The 14,415-nt window shown below is 34.8% G+C and overlaps 1 non-coding gene across 1 annotated transcript; it reads right to left on the bottom strand.

Moving 5' to 3' along the window:
• Positions 1-8,263: 8,263 nt before the first annotated feature.
• TRNAD-GUC (transfer RNA aspartic acid (anticodon GUC)) lies at positions 8,264-8,339 on the bottom strand. The gene has a single exon. It is a non-coding gene; the product is annotated as a tRNA-Asp (tRNA).
• Positions 8,340-14,415: the final 6,076 nt, after the last annotated feature.

The raw sequence follows: 14,415 nt of genomic DNA, 5'->3' as shown, positions 1-14,415 counted from the left end.
AAAGGTTTGGCTAGTTGATATTTTGCAACATAATAATTAGCACACCACTTTTCCATTGGCATTCCTGGCAGATCCAGGGAATTCAAAAATTCTGTTGGATAACACTGGGGAACAAATATATATTTTTTGATTTTCTGTTGCATGAAGTTTTAGAACTGTTTCTATATATTTCTGCATCGCATATTCCAAATCTAAAATCCATTTTTGGTGCATGATCTAGTTTCTATGCAATTTTAATTTTATTTTGTTACACTTAATGGCATGCATTGGTTTTTCAATTGGAGTTAAAGGGCAATGACTCTTGGATTGAACAGAACCACAAGGCAGTAATTTCTTACAAACATCACTTTCTCTAGTTGTTTTTAAATGTAAAAAAAATATTATCTGATAAAAACATCCTCTTATTTTAAGATTGAATCATAGCTTCTTTGAGTAGGCATAAATGTAAGAATATTCCTTACATCTTATATATATGACTGTTACACACTTCAACATCAAAGGTGCAATATTTCATCATTTGTGACACGTGCATATATGGCCTATTTTCAAGTTCCACTTGGCGATCAAGACAAGAATTGGGTTCCTCATATTGTGTGTCATAATTGTAAAAAAGTGCTTTGTGACTGGACAAAAGAAAAATGCAAAGGAATGCCTTTTGGTATTCCCATGGTTTCACATGAACCTAAGGACCACAGCAGTGACTGTTATTTCTGTCTGATCCATACAAAGGGCATTGGCAAGAAAAAACAGCATATGATTGCATATCCTAATATTCCTTCAGCAATACAACCTACCCACACTCTGAGACACTCCAGGTTCCAGTTTTTAATGGCTTTATTTCTTTTAAGAATGAAGAAAGTGAACATGGTAATCAAGTGTATTATGATAAGATGCATGAGGAAATGGTTGTAGAATCTGAAGTGTCTTCTTCTTCTGCCAAGCAGTCATTAACCCCTCAGCAGTTTAGCCAACCCAAATTAAATGACTTAGTAAGAGATATGGACCTATCAAAGAAAGGAGCTGAGTTATTAGTCTCCAGGCTTCAAGAAAATAATGTACTCCACTGGTCAGCTAAAGTATCCCATTTCAGAAAGCATGAACAAGATTTTGTGGACTTTTCTTCCAAAGAAAAACAATTTGTTTACTATCATGATATCATAGTCTTCTCAGCCAGCTAGGTGTTACCACTTACAGTTCAACAAAATGGCAGCTATTGCTTGACAGCTCTAAATGGAGTCTAAAATATGCTCTCCTACACAAACAGTAATGTTTATGCAGTGGTTCCAACTGGTTATTCAACTCATCTGCAAGAAGATTATAATAACATAAAAATTGTCCTCGACTTTTTGAAGTATGAGGAGCATAACTGGATCATTTGTGTGGATCTTAAAATGGTAAATTTTCTGCTAGGACAACAGAGAGGTTTTGCAAAGTATTCTTGCTTTCTGTGTTTGAGGGACAGCCGAGCTCAAAAGAAACACTGGACACAGAAGGAGTGGCCAATACATGAAGCTCTGGAAGTAGGAATGCAAAATATTGTGAATGAACCTGTAGTTAATTGAGAGAGGATCATTCCCCCCCCCCTACTTCACATCAAACTTGGCTTAATAAAACAGTTTGTTCAGGCTTTGCATAGAGAAAATGAATGCTTTCAACATATTATTTCTTCTTTTCCTGCCTTGTCTTTCGAGAAGATAAAAGCAGGTGTATTCGGTGGACCTCAAATTTGAACCCTCATATGTGATAAAGAATTTGCCAGGAAGATGAATAAGAAGGAGAAAGCAACATGACAGTCTGTTATAGCAGTTACAAAGAACTTCCTTGGCAACAAAAAAAGCAGAAAACTATGAACTTCTGGTTCAAAGGATGCTGTTGGCCTTCCATGACATTAGATGTAACATGAGTGTTAAAATTCACTTCCAGAATAGTCACGTTGATAAGTTTCCTGAAAATCTTGGAGTTGTTAGTGATGAGCAGCCTACTGCTGGAGTATCAAACGAGATAGTCCTCAACAAGTACACTAATGCAAAAGGTACAAATGCAAAATTTTGCCTGAATAGAATTTAAATAAGTTTTGCGAAAATTTTATGATTAAAATAAGTGCTTTAATATGTTCTATTTCAAAATTGTAGACAAATTCTGATGAGATCATATATTTTAGTGTATTAGTGAATTAACTGCATTATATAAATTATATTTTCACAAAAATGATGCTCAAGAACACATTCTACTTCATTATGTTAAACTAAATATTGAAAATTTTACAATAAGATGAAAACATAAAATTTTGAATTGCAAAAAAACTGTAGCTTACAGAAAAAAACTAATGTCAGATTTGAGATTAGCACACTCAAATTCGGTAAGAACAAGTGTTTTTGTGGATGCAACAAAAATTTTGTTCCCCAGTGTTATTAACCATTTTATCTGCTTCCAGAACAGTGTCCACAGACTTGTATGTGACTGCCTTACTTTGAATGTTAGACTGAATAATATTGTTAAGTTCATAGACGTCTTTGTTCTTGGCTGCAAGAATAGCTTGTTCTCTCAGCCAATCGTGATTCTTATAATTGGTTTGAATATTGGGAAATTCTTTTTCAACCAATTCTTCTTTTGATGTCACTAAATTGCAGAAGTTATGAGGCAATAAAAGTTGACTTGAGGTCAGATCAACTGGCACCTTTCCATTTCCAACTTTCAGCAATTGATGTGATAATATCTCAGCTGATAGATTGTTTTGCAGCTGGACACACATATTTGTAGTTAATTTTAACGTCTTTACATGTCTCCACAAAGTAGAATATTTCAGGCAAGCATTTATTTTATCTGCTGGTGTCGATGGAGGAATTACAGGTAATGTTTGCCTGATATCTCCTGCAAGTAATATTAATACATTCTCAAATGGTCTGATGTTTCCATGCAAATCTTGCAATTATGACCAAGAGCCTTGAGCGATTTTTTGTGCGCCATTGTGCATTCATCCCAAACAATAAGTTTGCATTTCTGCAATACTTTTTCTATGCCAGATGCTTTGGAAATGTTGCACATGGGAGTTTCCATGAATTGCATGTTCAATGGCAATTTCTAAGTGGAATGAGCAGTTCTCCCACCTGGTAGCAATGTCACAGCTATTCCAGACGATGCAAGAGCTAAGGCTATGTCATTTTGGGATTGAATTTCTGCCAGAATCAATCTAATTAGAAATATTTTACCAGTTCCCCTGGCACATTTGAGAAGATTTCTTCAACCTCGTTATTGAGAGTTTGTATTGTTTGATCATAAATGCCTTTTTGCTCAAGCATTAGCTTAGAAATATTTGACTGCACATACAACGAAAAATCACCTGTGTTGTAATTTTGTTCACGATGCAATTCTACATCAAACAAAACAGCAGCAGATCAATTCGGTGATGGCATTCCCAATTGATTGAGAACTTTCTTCACGATTTCTAAGCACAAATCTTCAATCATTATCAAAGCTTCATTGTAAATTTCTGCTGTGAAATTCATATTCTTATTTGAATTTTACTTGCGTATTCGATGGAAAATATCTTCAGCCATGTGCAATTTATATTTCTTCCATAACATTGAAATGCAATTGTACAATATTTAGTATAGCTTTTGTTGCTTTTATGTACAACAGATGGCACTGTTTTTCAAAAAAGCATGTTTTTACCTGTCACAGATGTGACATCTATATAATATTAGGTATATAAAAACATAAAAACATGTGTGTATTTGAATGCAACGTTGTGTCAAAATTTCAAAGCAATCGGTGAAGAACTTTCAAAGATTTAAGATTTTGAAAAAATGAACATTTATATTTTTATTTATATAAATATTAGAAAATAACACAATTGTTTTGTTATATGTCATTAAATTTCAAGGTTATGCATAGAAAATTCCTATAGAGCCACAATTTTCTTTGTTCCATTGAAATATTTGTAATTTATCATTTTATTTCTTAGACATACATATATTAAGATCATGAAATTTGTAATACATTAATGAAGGTGTTAGCTGCCCTGTACAAAACAGTTGACATCTTAACACAGAATTAATATTGACATAAACTTATTAAGTAATATAACCTATTAAAGAACATTGGATGCCTGTAGAATTTTCAATTTGAACTAGATATGAATATTTGACAGTAACTTTTTTATTAATTTTAATGAGGTGACATTAGTAAATCAGGGTACATATGTTCAGAGAAAACATCTCCAGGTTATTTTGACATTCAATTATGTTGTATATCCATCACCCAAAGGCAAATTGTCTTCTGTCACCTTCTAATCTGGTTTTCTTTGTGCCCCTCCTCTCCCCCCTCTTCCTCCCTCTTCTCTAAGCCAATGACCAGAAAATATGTCTAGTAAAATTTCAATCTATTGAATTTGGTGAGGTTAATTTTGTGGTCCCACATATGGTCTATTCTTGAGAATATTCCATGCACACTGGAAAAGAATGTATAATTTGATGTTCTGGGATGAAAAGTCCTGTAATATCTACTATGTCCATTTGGTCTAGTGCCATGATGGTGAACCTTTTTATAAAAACCACCCACTTTTGCAGTGCTGGTCAACCTGGTCTCTCCAACCTAGTAGTGGTCATTCCAGCTTTCATGGTGGGTAGTAGTGGAGCAACCAAATGGTGCCATGATTGGCCTACCATGAAAGCTGGAATGCCCACTAGTGGGCGGAAGGGACCAGGTTGACCAGCACTGCAAAAGTGGGTGGTTTTTATAAAAAGGTTCACCATTGCAGGTCTAGTGCATCATTTAAAGCCAATATTTTTTATTGATTTTGTTTGCATAATTTATCTAACACTATCAATGGTGTGTTGAGTTCTCCAAATATGATTGTTTTTGTCTGTTTTTATTTTCAGATAAGTTATTAGATGTCTCATATATGTTGATGCTTCCTGATTTGCTGCATATATATTAAGAAGTGTCATGTTTTCATATACATAGCATCTCTTTTATTAATTTAAAATGTCTATCATTGTCTCCTCTTGTCTTTATTTTCTTAAAATCATAATTGCCAGATATTAGTATGGCTATACCTGCATTCCTTAAGTATTATATGCTTAAAGAATAATTTTTCAACCTTTAACTTTAGTCTATTTTTGTCCTTGCAGCTTTGATGTGACTCTTAAACTCAGCAAATGTTTGGGTTTTGCTTTTTGATCCAGTCTGCTACTATGTCCCTCTTTATTGGTAAGTTCAACACATTTACCTTGACACTGTGGAATTTTTTTTTTTTGTATTTTTCTGAAGCTGGAAATGGGGAGAGACAGTCAGACAGACTCCCGCATGCGCCCGACCGGGATCCACCAGGCACGCCCACCAGGGGGCGACGCTCTGCCCACCAGGGGGCGATGTTCTGCCCCTCCAGGGCATTACTTTGCCGTGACCAGAGCCACTCTAGCGCCTGGGGCAGAGGCCAAGGAGCCATCCCCAGTGCCCGGGCCATCTTTGCTCCAATGGAGCCTTGGCTGCGGGAGGGGAAGAGAGAGACAGGAAGGAGGGGGTGGGGGTGGAGAAGCAAATGGGCGCTTCTCCTATGTGCCCTGGCCGGGAATCAAACCTGGGTCCCCCGCACGCCAGGTTGATGCTCTACCACTGAGCCAACCTGCCAGGGCCGACACTGTGGAATTTTTTATAATAATTTTATATTTACTTTTCTAATGGCCCTTTGTCTTCTTTGTTTCTTCTCTTATTTTTTTTTACTTGTTTTTGTTTGGTTGTATTCTATTCTTTCCCATGTTTTCTCTTTTTTAAAAGCTGTGTGTTTCAGTATTGGTGTTTTCATGGCTTGTTACCATTAGGTTATTATGAGAAAAGTTTTCATATATATGAGAGTTCTTTGTCTTATGTGTGCTTCTGCATGCCATCTCCTTTGCTACTACATATATGTATACTCTCTTTTTTATTTTAATGTTTTCACAGATTATCTTTGTTTATATTGTAACCTTGTATCTTGAATCTTTTACTTGCAGTTTGTTGTTGTTTTGTACACTGTATTTGAGAGAATAATGCCCTTCAATATTTTTTGCAGTGGTGGGTTTCTGGTGATGAATTCCCTCAGTATATGTATGTCTTAAAATTACTTTTTTCTCTTTAATATTTTAAAGGTAACTCTGATGGACATAATATTCTTACCTGGAACTCTTGTTTCAGAACTTTAAATATTTGGGTCTACTCTCTTCTGCTAAGAAGTTTGATGATAACCTGATGGGCTTTTCTTTACATATTATGTTGTTCTTTTCCCCAAATGCCTTGAGAATTCTTTCTTTGTCTTTGTGTTCTCTTTGCTTCTTTAATCTCTGTATTGAAACACTTTCATAGGCGTGGGAAGTTCTCATCAATTAATGTTTTTAATAAGCTCTCTATTTTCTTTTTCTTTTCTCCTTCTGATATACCCATTATTCTTAGATTGCTCTTTCTGATGTAGTCAAACAATTCTTGTAGAGACTTCCATTTCTTTTTATTTTATAAATCTCTTTCTTTTTCCCTCTGTATCATCTCTAGTTGCTTATCTTCAGTGTCACTAATTCTCTCTTTTATCTGGCCTGTTCTATTAGTAAAACTTGCTACCTTATTTTTCAGTTCATATACTGAGTTCTTCACCTCTGTTTTTAAAGTTTCAACCTTCTTGGCAAAATACTTGTTTTGTTCATTAACTTGCATTGAATTCAATAAATTGCCTATTAGTGTTTTTGAATGTCATTGAATATTTTTATAACTTCAATTTTAAACTTTCTATCATTTATCTTAAAGGTTTATATGTAATTGAGATTGCTATCTAGAGATTTTTTTATTTATTTTAAGAACTATTTCTCTTTCTTGTATAGATATTATATTTGATTTCTTTTTCCTTGATGGCATTTAACAGTGGTAGCATTGAAAATCAAAAATAAAAACAACTACAAAAAATAAAGAATATAAAACTAAAAATAAAATTAAAATAAAAAGAAAAATATATTTAAAAATAATAAGTTAAAGAGAAAAACCACAAAATAAAAGACAAAACCAATATTCAAAAACAAACAGAACAGCCACAAAAATGAAAATAGTATATAAGAAAAATGAAAATTTGATATAAAAAATGAAAAACAAAAAATATTTTTTTCCAGTTCTGAGAAGTTTTTCTGTTTTTGTTTTGTTTTGTTTTTCCAGTAGGTGGTGCTCGATTACAAATTTTAGTTCTGTGAAATTTGCAGGCTGACATCTACTGAGATGTTACTGTTGCAAAGATGGAGGCAATACTGCAGTTGTGATGATGGGTGGGGCATGTTTTGCAAGCTTTATGGCTTTAACTATGGCAGACTTAGGCCTCAAGGCCATCTTTCTATGTCTCAAAAAGACCAAGGGATCAAGCACAGAGTACATTTGTCCTTCATGGAAAAGTTTGGCCCCATAGAACTAGCTTTTGGGTATATCTCTGTCACTTTTCTATTCTGAAAGATGAGAGAGGTAGAAGCTGGAAGACTGGGGTCTGCACTTCCATTTTTTCATCTTGTGGGCCAAGTGTCCACTGCCAACAGACAGAGGAAACACTGGCTATGACCCATTCTTCTGCTGCTACTTTGGTTTAGTATCTTCCCAATGCCCCTCAATCTCACTTCTCCTGGCAGAAAATTCAAGTCACTCTAGGCTTCTCCACTCTCTGGAGCCCTGTTGGACATAAACCTACATAATTTAGGCTTCATTCATCTATGGAGCCTCAGCACAGAAAAACCTAGACAGTCTGGATTTTCCTTCTCTCTGGAGCCCAATCAAAAATGTGATTTATCTTCTGCCCCCCCTTCTCAGCCCTTCTCACCTTTTGTCCAGTAGGTGGGCAAATCTTTCAGGCAAACCTGAAAGCCAAGCTGGCATTCTTGCATTATAGTGGTTCAATATGTTGAAGTTTCAAAGGATGAGATCAAGGGTATTTCTCATGCTACCATTAATTACTCTGACATCATCCTCATTTTTTTTTGTATTTTTCTGAAGCTGGAAACGGGGAGGCAGTCAGACAGATTCCCACATGTGCCCGACCAGGATCCACCCAGCACGCCCACCAGGGGGCGATGCTCTGCCCATCCGGGGCGTCGCTCTGTTGAGACCAGAGCCACTCTAACGTCTGGGGCAGAGGCCAAGGAGCCATCCCCAGCGCCCAGGGCATCCTTTGCTCCAATGGAGCCTCGGCTGCAGGAGGGGAAGAGAGAGACAGAGAGGAAGGAAAGGGGGAGGGGTGGAGAAGCAGATGGGCGCCTCTCCTGTGTGCCCTGGCCGGGAATCGAACCCGGGACTTCCACATGACAGGCCGATGCTCTACCATTGAGCCAACCGGCCAGGGCCTATTTTTAATGATAAAATATGTTCCTAAAATTTTTCTGAGGCCACAGTATAACCACATTGCAGTGCTAATTAGTTATCATGAGTTGTTTGTGTAATTTTAACAAAACAAAACATGAAATCTGAATCCTCTTTAAAAAATGAATGCAAATTTTTACTTATTCTCAGGTTATAAATACTCACAATTGAACTTTTAATTGGAGAAATACTTATATTTAATAAAGATTGTGTACTTTTAGTATGTTGTTTTAATCTTTAATTCATTCATCATATAATGAAATGATAGCATTATCTCAGCATACTTTTTAAAATTTAAATATTTAATTAATAGTGTTGACAGGTTTTCAATATTTCTACTCAATATAATACTTTCCATACCTCGCATCATGCCCCCCATCACCACTACAAAGTCTCTTTCCAACCCCATATCTCACACTTTGTGCCCCTCACCCTAGTTCAATTGCTCTTTCCTTCTGGCTACTGCTACCCTCTTGCCTGTATATATGTTATGTATATATGTTTTTTGGCTAACACCTTCACCCTCTTTGATCCAAACCACTCTTCCCCTTTCTCTTTGCTGGTTATCTATCTCTTTCCTGTGACCTTGCCTCTGTTTCTATTTTGCTCCTCAGTTTATTGTGTTCATTACATTCTACATAAAAGTGAGGTCATATGGTAGTTCTCTTTCTCTGCCTGACTTATTTCACTTAACATAATAATCTCCAGGTCCATTCATGCTGTGACAAAAGGAAAGGTGGGTTTTTTTGTTGTTGTTCTTTTTTATGGCCACATAGTTTTCCATTCTGTAAATGTATCACTACTTTCAAAGTCACTTGTCCGCTGACTGACCCTTAGGCTGTTTCCAGATCATGGCAATTATAAACCATGCTGCAATGAACATGGGAGTAAATATATTCTTTTGAATTAGTGTTTTAGGATTTTTTTATTATTTAGAAAACTAAATTTAACAAGGAGACATTTGTCTATGAGTACAAAGCTTTCAGGTAAACATCTCTATGACATTTGAACTGTTGATTGTGTTGTGTACCTATAACCCAAAGTGAAATGACTTTCCATCACTGCATACTTGTCCCTCTTTACCCTACTCCTCCAACCCCATTTCTAACAAACCCCTACACTTGGAAACTACATTATTTTTATTTATGTCCAACAATGTCACTTTTGTATCCCATCTATGTGTGAAATCATATAGTTCTTGGCTTTTTCTGATTTACTTTTTTTCACTCAGTATAATGTTCTCAAGGTCTATCCATGTTGTCCTAAATGGCAATATGTCATCACTTCTTATGGCTAACTGGTATTCTGTTGTATATATGTATTACATCTTTATCCAATCCTCTATCAAAGACACTTTGCATGTTTTCATGTCTTGGAAACTCTGAATAATGTTGTGATGAACATGGAGATGTATATGTCTATACATACCAATGTTTTTGAGTTTGAAGAGTAGATAATTAGTAGAGGAATTGCTGTGTCATATGGAATTTCTATTCTTAGTTATTTGAAGAACCATCAAACTTTCATCCATAATGGCTGTATCAGTTTAAATGCACACCAGCAGTGAATGAAAGTTTCTTTTTCTATACAACATATTTAATACTAGTTATTACCTGTGTTGTTGATAATAACCAATCTAACTGGTGCGAGGTAGTATCTCATTGTAGTTTTGATATGATATCTCTAATGGCTAGTTAAGATAAGCAGTTTTTCATATATCTGTTGACCATTTGCATGTCTTCTTGGGAGAAGCATCTGTTCAGGTCTTCTCATTTTTTAAATTAGACTGTTTATTTGTTTTTTTGTTTAGCTGTTTGAGATTTTTTTTTTTTGGACATTAACTTCTTGTCAGAGCTGTTATTTGTGAATATTATCTCTCTTTGGTTGGCCATTTTTTTGTTTAGTTCTTTTGCTATATAGAAGCTTCTTAGTTTGATATAGTCCCACTTATATTTTTTTTGACAGAGACAGAGGGAGAGTGACAGGAACAGATAGGGACAGACAAACAGAAAGGGAGAGAGAGATGTGAAGCATCAATTCTTCATTGTGGCACGTTAGTTATTCACTGATTGGTTTTTAATATGTGCCTGGACATGGGGGCTACAACAGAGTGAGTGACCCCTTGCTCAAGCCAACAACCTTGGGATTAAGCCTGTGACATTGTGCTTCAAGCCAGCAACTTTTAGTCTTAAGCTAGTGACCATGAGGTTATGTTTATGATCCCATACTCAAGCCAACATCCCTGCCCTCAAGCTGGTGAGCCCATGCTTAAGCCAAATGAGCCTCAAACTGGCAACCTCAGGGTTTCAAATTTGTGTCCTCCACATCCCAGTCCGATGCTCTATCCACTGCACCACTGCCTAGTCAGGCCCACTCAATTTTTTTTTTATCGTTTCTTTCCTTTGGGGTCAAATTCTTAAAATGTTCCCTTATAAGAAGAATCCATAAGTATAGTACCTGTTTTCATCTATGCAATTTATTGTTTCAGATACTATATTTAGGTGTTTGATCCACTTTGAATTAATTTTTGTGCAAGAAAAAAAACTAGGAACTTTTAATTTTTTTGCATGTGACTTTCCAATTTTTTCATTACCATTAATTGAAAAGGCTTTTTCCATTGTGTGTTTTTGGTTTCTTTGTCAAAGATTATTTATCTTTATATATGTGATTTTATTTCTGTGCTTTAGATTTTGTTCCATTGGTTTGTATGTATGGGTTTTGTGATTTTTAAAATTTATTTCATTATCAATTTTATGCTGTATTGAATATTATGGTTCTGTAGAATAATTTGAAGTCAGGTAGTATGACACTTCCAGCTTTATTCATTTTTCTCAGGCTTGCTTTAGGAGTTTAGGTTTTTTAATGATTTCATACAAACTTGGAGATTTTTTGTTCTATATCTTTAAGACATGACATTGAGATTTTGACGGGGACTGCATTGAATTTTATATTACGTGGCTAATATAGTCTTTTTAATTACGTTGTTTCTTCCAATCCATGAACATGAAATATTTTTTCATTTCATTTTGTCTTTTCCAATTTTTTTCAATAATGCTTTGTAATTGTCAGTATATAAGTCCATCACATTCTTTGTTAAAATCATTCTTAGGATTTTTGTTGTTGTTTTTGTAATTATAAAAGTATTTTTTTCTAGTTCATTTTCTGCAGTTTCATTGTTGGTATATAAAAAAGCAGTAGACTTTGTATATTAATTTCATATCCTTCAACTTTAATGTATTGGTTTTGCTTCTAATATTTTTTTAGTGAAATCTTTGGGGTTTTCTCTATACAAGATGATGTGATCTGCAAAAGCTTTACCTTTAATTCTTCTTTCTTGATATAGATGCCTTTTATTTCTTTTTTCTGCCTCATTGCTCTGGTTAAAACTTCCAAAAATATATTGAATAAGAGTGGAGAGAATGGGTAACTATATCTTGTTTCTGATTTTAGAAGAAATGCCTTTTTCTCCATTTAGTGTAATATTAGCTGATGATTTGTTATATATGGCTTCATTATGTTGAGGTACCTTCCTTCAATACCTATTTTATTGAGTATTTTAAACTTAGAGGGAAGTTGCATTTTTTCAGTCTTTTAATTTTACTTAGAAAATTAACTTTAATAGGGTGACATTGATCCATTAAAGTACATAGGTTTCAAGTGAACATTTCCATAGCATTTGAACTGTTTGTTATGTTGTATTACCCATCAACCAAAGTCAAGTCATTTTCCATCAACTTATATTTGTTCCTCTTTACATTCTTCCCCTCACTCCCTCTCTTGTCTCTCTCCCACATGTCCCCTTCCCCCTGATAACCACTTCACTTTTACCTATGTCCATGAGTCTCAGTTTTATATCCCACTTATGTGTGAAATCATACAGTTCTTAGCTTTTTCTGGTTTACTAACTTCACTCAGTATAATATTCACAAGGTCCATCCATGTTGTCATAAATGTCACTATGCCATCATTTCTTTTTTTAATTTTTATTTTATTTATTCATTTTAGAGAGGAGAGAGAGGGAGAGAGAGAGACAGAGAGAGAGAGAGAGAGAGAGAGAGAGAGAGAGGAGAGAGAGACAGTGGGGAGGAGCTGGAAGCATCAACTCCCATATGTGCCTTGACCAGGCAAGCCCAGGGTTTCAAACTGGCGACCTCAGCATTTTCAGGTCGACACTTTATCCACTGCGCCACCACAAGTCAGGCCACTATGTCATCATTTCTTAAGGCTGAATAGTATTCCATTGTATGTAACTACCATTTCTTCTTTATCCAATCCTCTATCAAGGGACACTTTGGTTGTTTCCATGTCTTGATCACTGTGAATAATGCTGTGATGAACATGTGGTGCATGTGTCTTTACATCCCAACAGTTTTGAGGTTTTGAGATATATACCCAGTAGGGAGATTGGTGAGTCATATGGTAATTCTATTCTTAAATTTCTGAGGAGCCATAATACTTTCTTCCATAATGATTTTACTAATTTACATTTTTACCAGCAGTGATGAAGGTCCTTTTTTCTTCACAGCCACTCCAACACTTGTTATTACCTGGTTCATTAATAATAACCAATGTTAAATGTGTAAACTGTTATCTTATTGTAGTTTTGATCTGCATTTCTCAAATAGCTAGTGAAGATGAGCATCTTTTCATATATCTGTTGGCCATTTCTATGTCCTATTGGGAGAAGTGTCTGTTCATATCATCTTCCCATTTTTTAATAGAATTTTTTGCTCATTTGGTGTTGTATTTCATTGACTGTCTTTTCTGCATCTATTGATAGGATCATATGATTTTTTCTTTGTTTTCTTAATATGGTGTTAATTGATTTTGTTATGTTGAACAATCCTTGTGCTCTGGGAATGAATCCCACTTCATCATGATGTATTATTTTTATAGTTTGTTGTATTGAATTTGCTAGTATTTTGTTTAAGATTTTAACATCTGTATTCATTAGAGATATTGGTCTGTAGTTTACTTTTCTTGTGCTGTCTTCACCAGGTTTTTGTATCAGGGTTATGTTGGCCTTATAAAATGTTTTAGGGAGTATTGCTTCTTCTAATTTTTGGAAGACTTTGAGAAAGATAAAAACCAAATATTTTGTGAATGTTCGGTAGAATTTACTAGTGTAGCCATGGGGTCCTAGACTTTTATTCTTACTGATATTTTTGATAGTTGTTTTTAAATCTTCTCTGCTTATAGGTTGATTTAGGATTTCTACACAATTGTAAATCACTTGAGAAAGAGTGTATAGTTCTAGGAACTTATCCATTTCTTCTAAATTGCTAAAGTCTGTGGCAAATAATTTTTCATAGTATTGTATGGTACCTTAAACATATATAATGTCTGTGGTAATTTCTTCTCTTTCATTTCAGATCTTGTTTATATGAGTTTTTTCTAATTTATTTTAGTGAGTCCAGCCAGTTGTTTGTTAATTTATTAGTCTTTTCAAAATGCCATCTCTTTCTTATATTAATTTTTCTCCTGTATTTTTTCTCTATTTCATCTAGTTCTGCTTTAGTTTTTACTATTTTCTCTATTCTGTTGACTTTGGGTTGCCTTATTCTTTTCCCAGTTCTGCAAGTTGTAATGCTAAGTTGATTAATTGGGATCTCGCTTATTTCTTTATATAAGCCTGTAATTAAATAAACTTTTCTCTTTTTACTGCTGTTGCTGCATACCAAAAATTTTGATGTTAAATGTTGCCATTCTCATTTCTCTGTTTGTATCTTTTGAACTCTAATTTTATTTCTTCTTGACCCAGTCACTTTTTAGAAGTATTTGGTTTAATGTCAAATATTTTCTGGGTTTCTTTACTATCTTTTTACAGTTAAATTTGAATTTTAAAGACTTATGGTCAGAGAATATGCTTACTACAATGTCAATCTTCTTTCTTTCTTTTTTTTTTACAGAGACAGAGAGAGAGAGCCAGAGAGAGAAATAGACAGAGACAGACAGACAGAAACGGAGAGATGAGAAGCATCAATCATCAGTAGTTCATTGCGACACTTTAGTTGTTCATTGATTGCTTTCTCATATGTGTCTTGACCGCGGGCCTTCAGC

This window comes from Saccopteryx bilineata, chromosome X, assembly GCF_036850765.1.
Source record: "Saccopteryx bilineata isolate mSacBil1 chromosome X, mSacBil1_pri_phased_curated, whole genome shotgun sequence".
Classification (NCBI taxonomy): domain Eukaryota; kingdom Metazoa; phylum Chordata; class Mammalia; order Chiroptera; family Emballonuridae; genus Saccopteryx; species Saccopteryx bilineata.
This window is presented reverse-complemented; position numbering and strand designations above follow the sequence as displayed.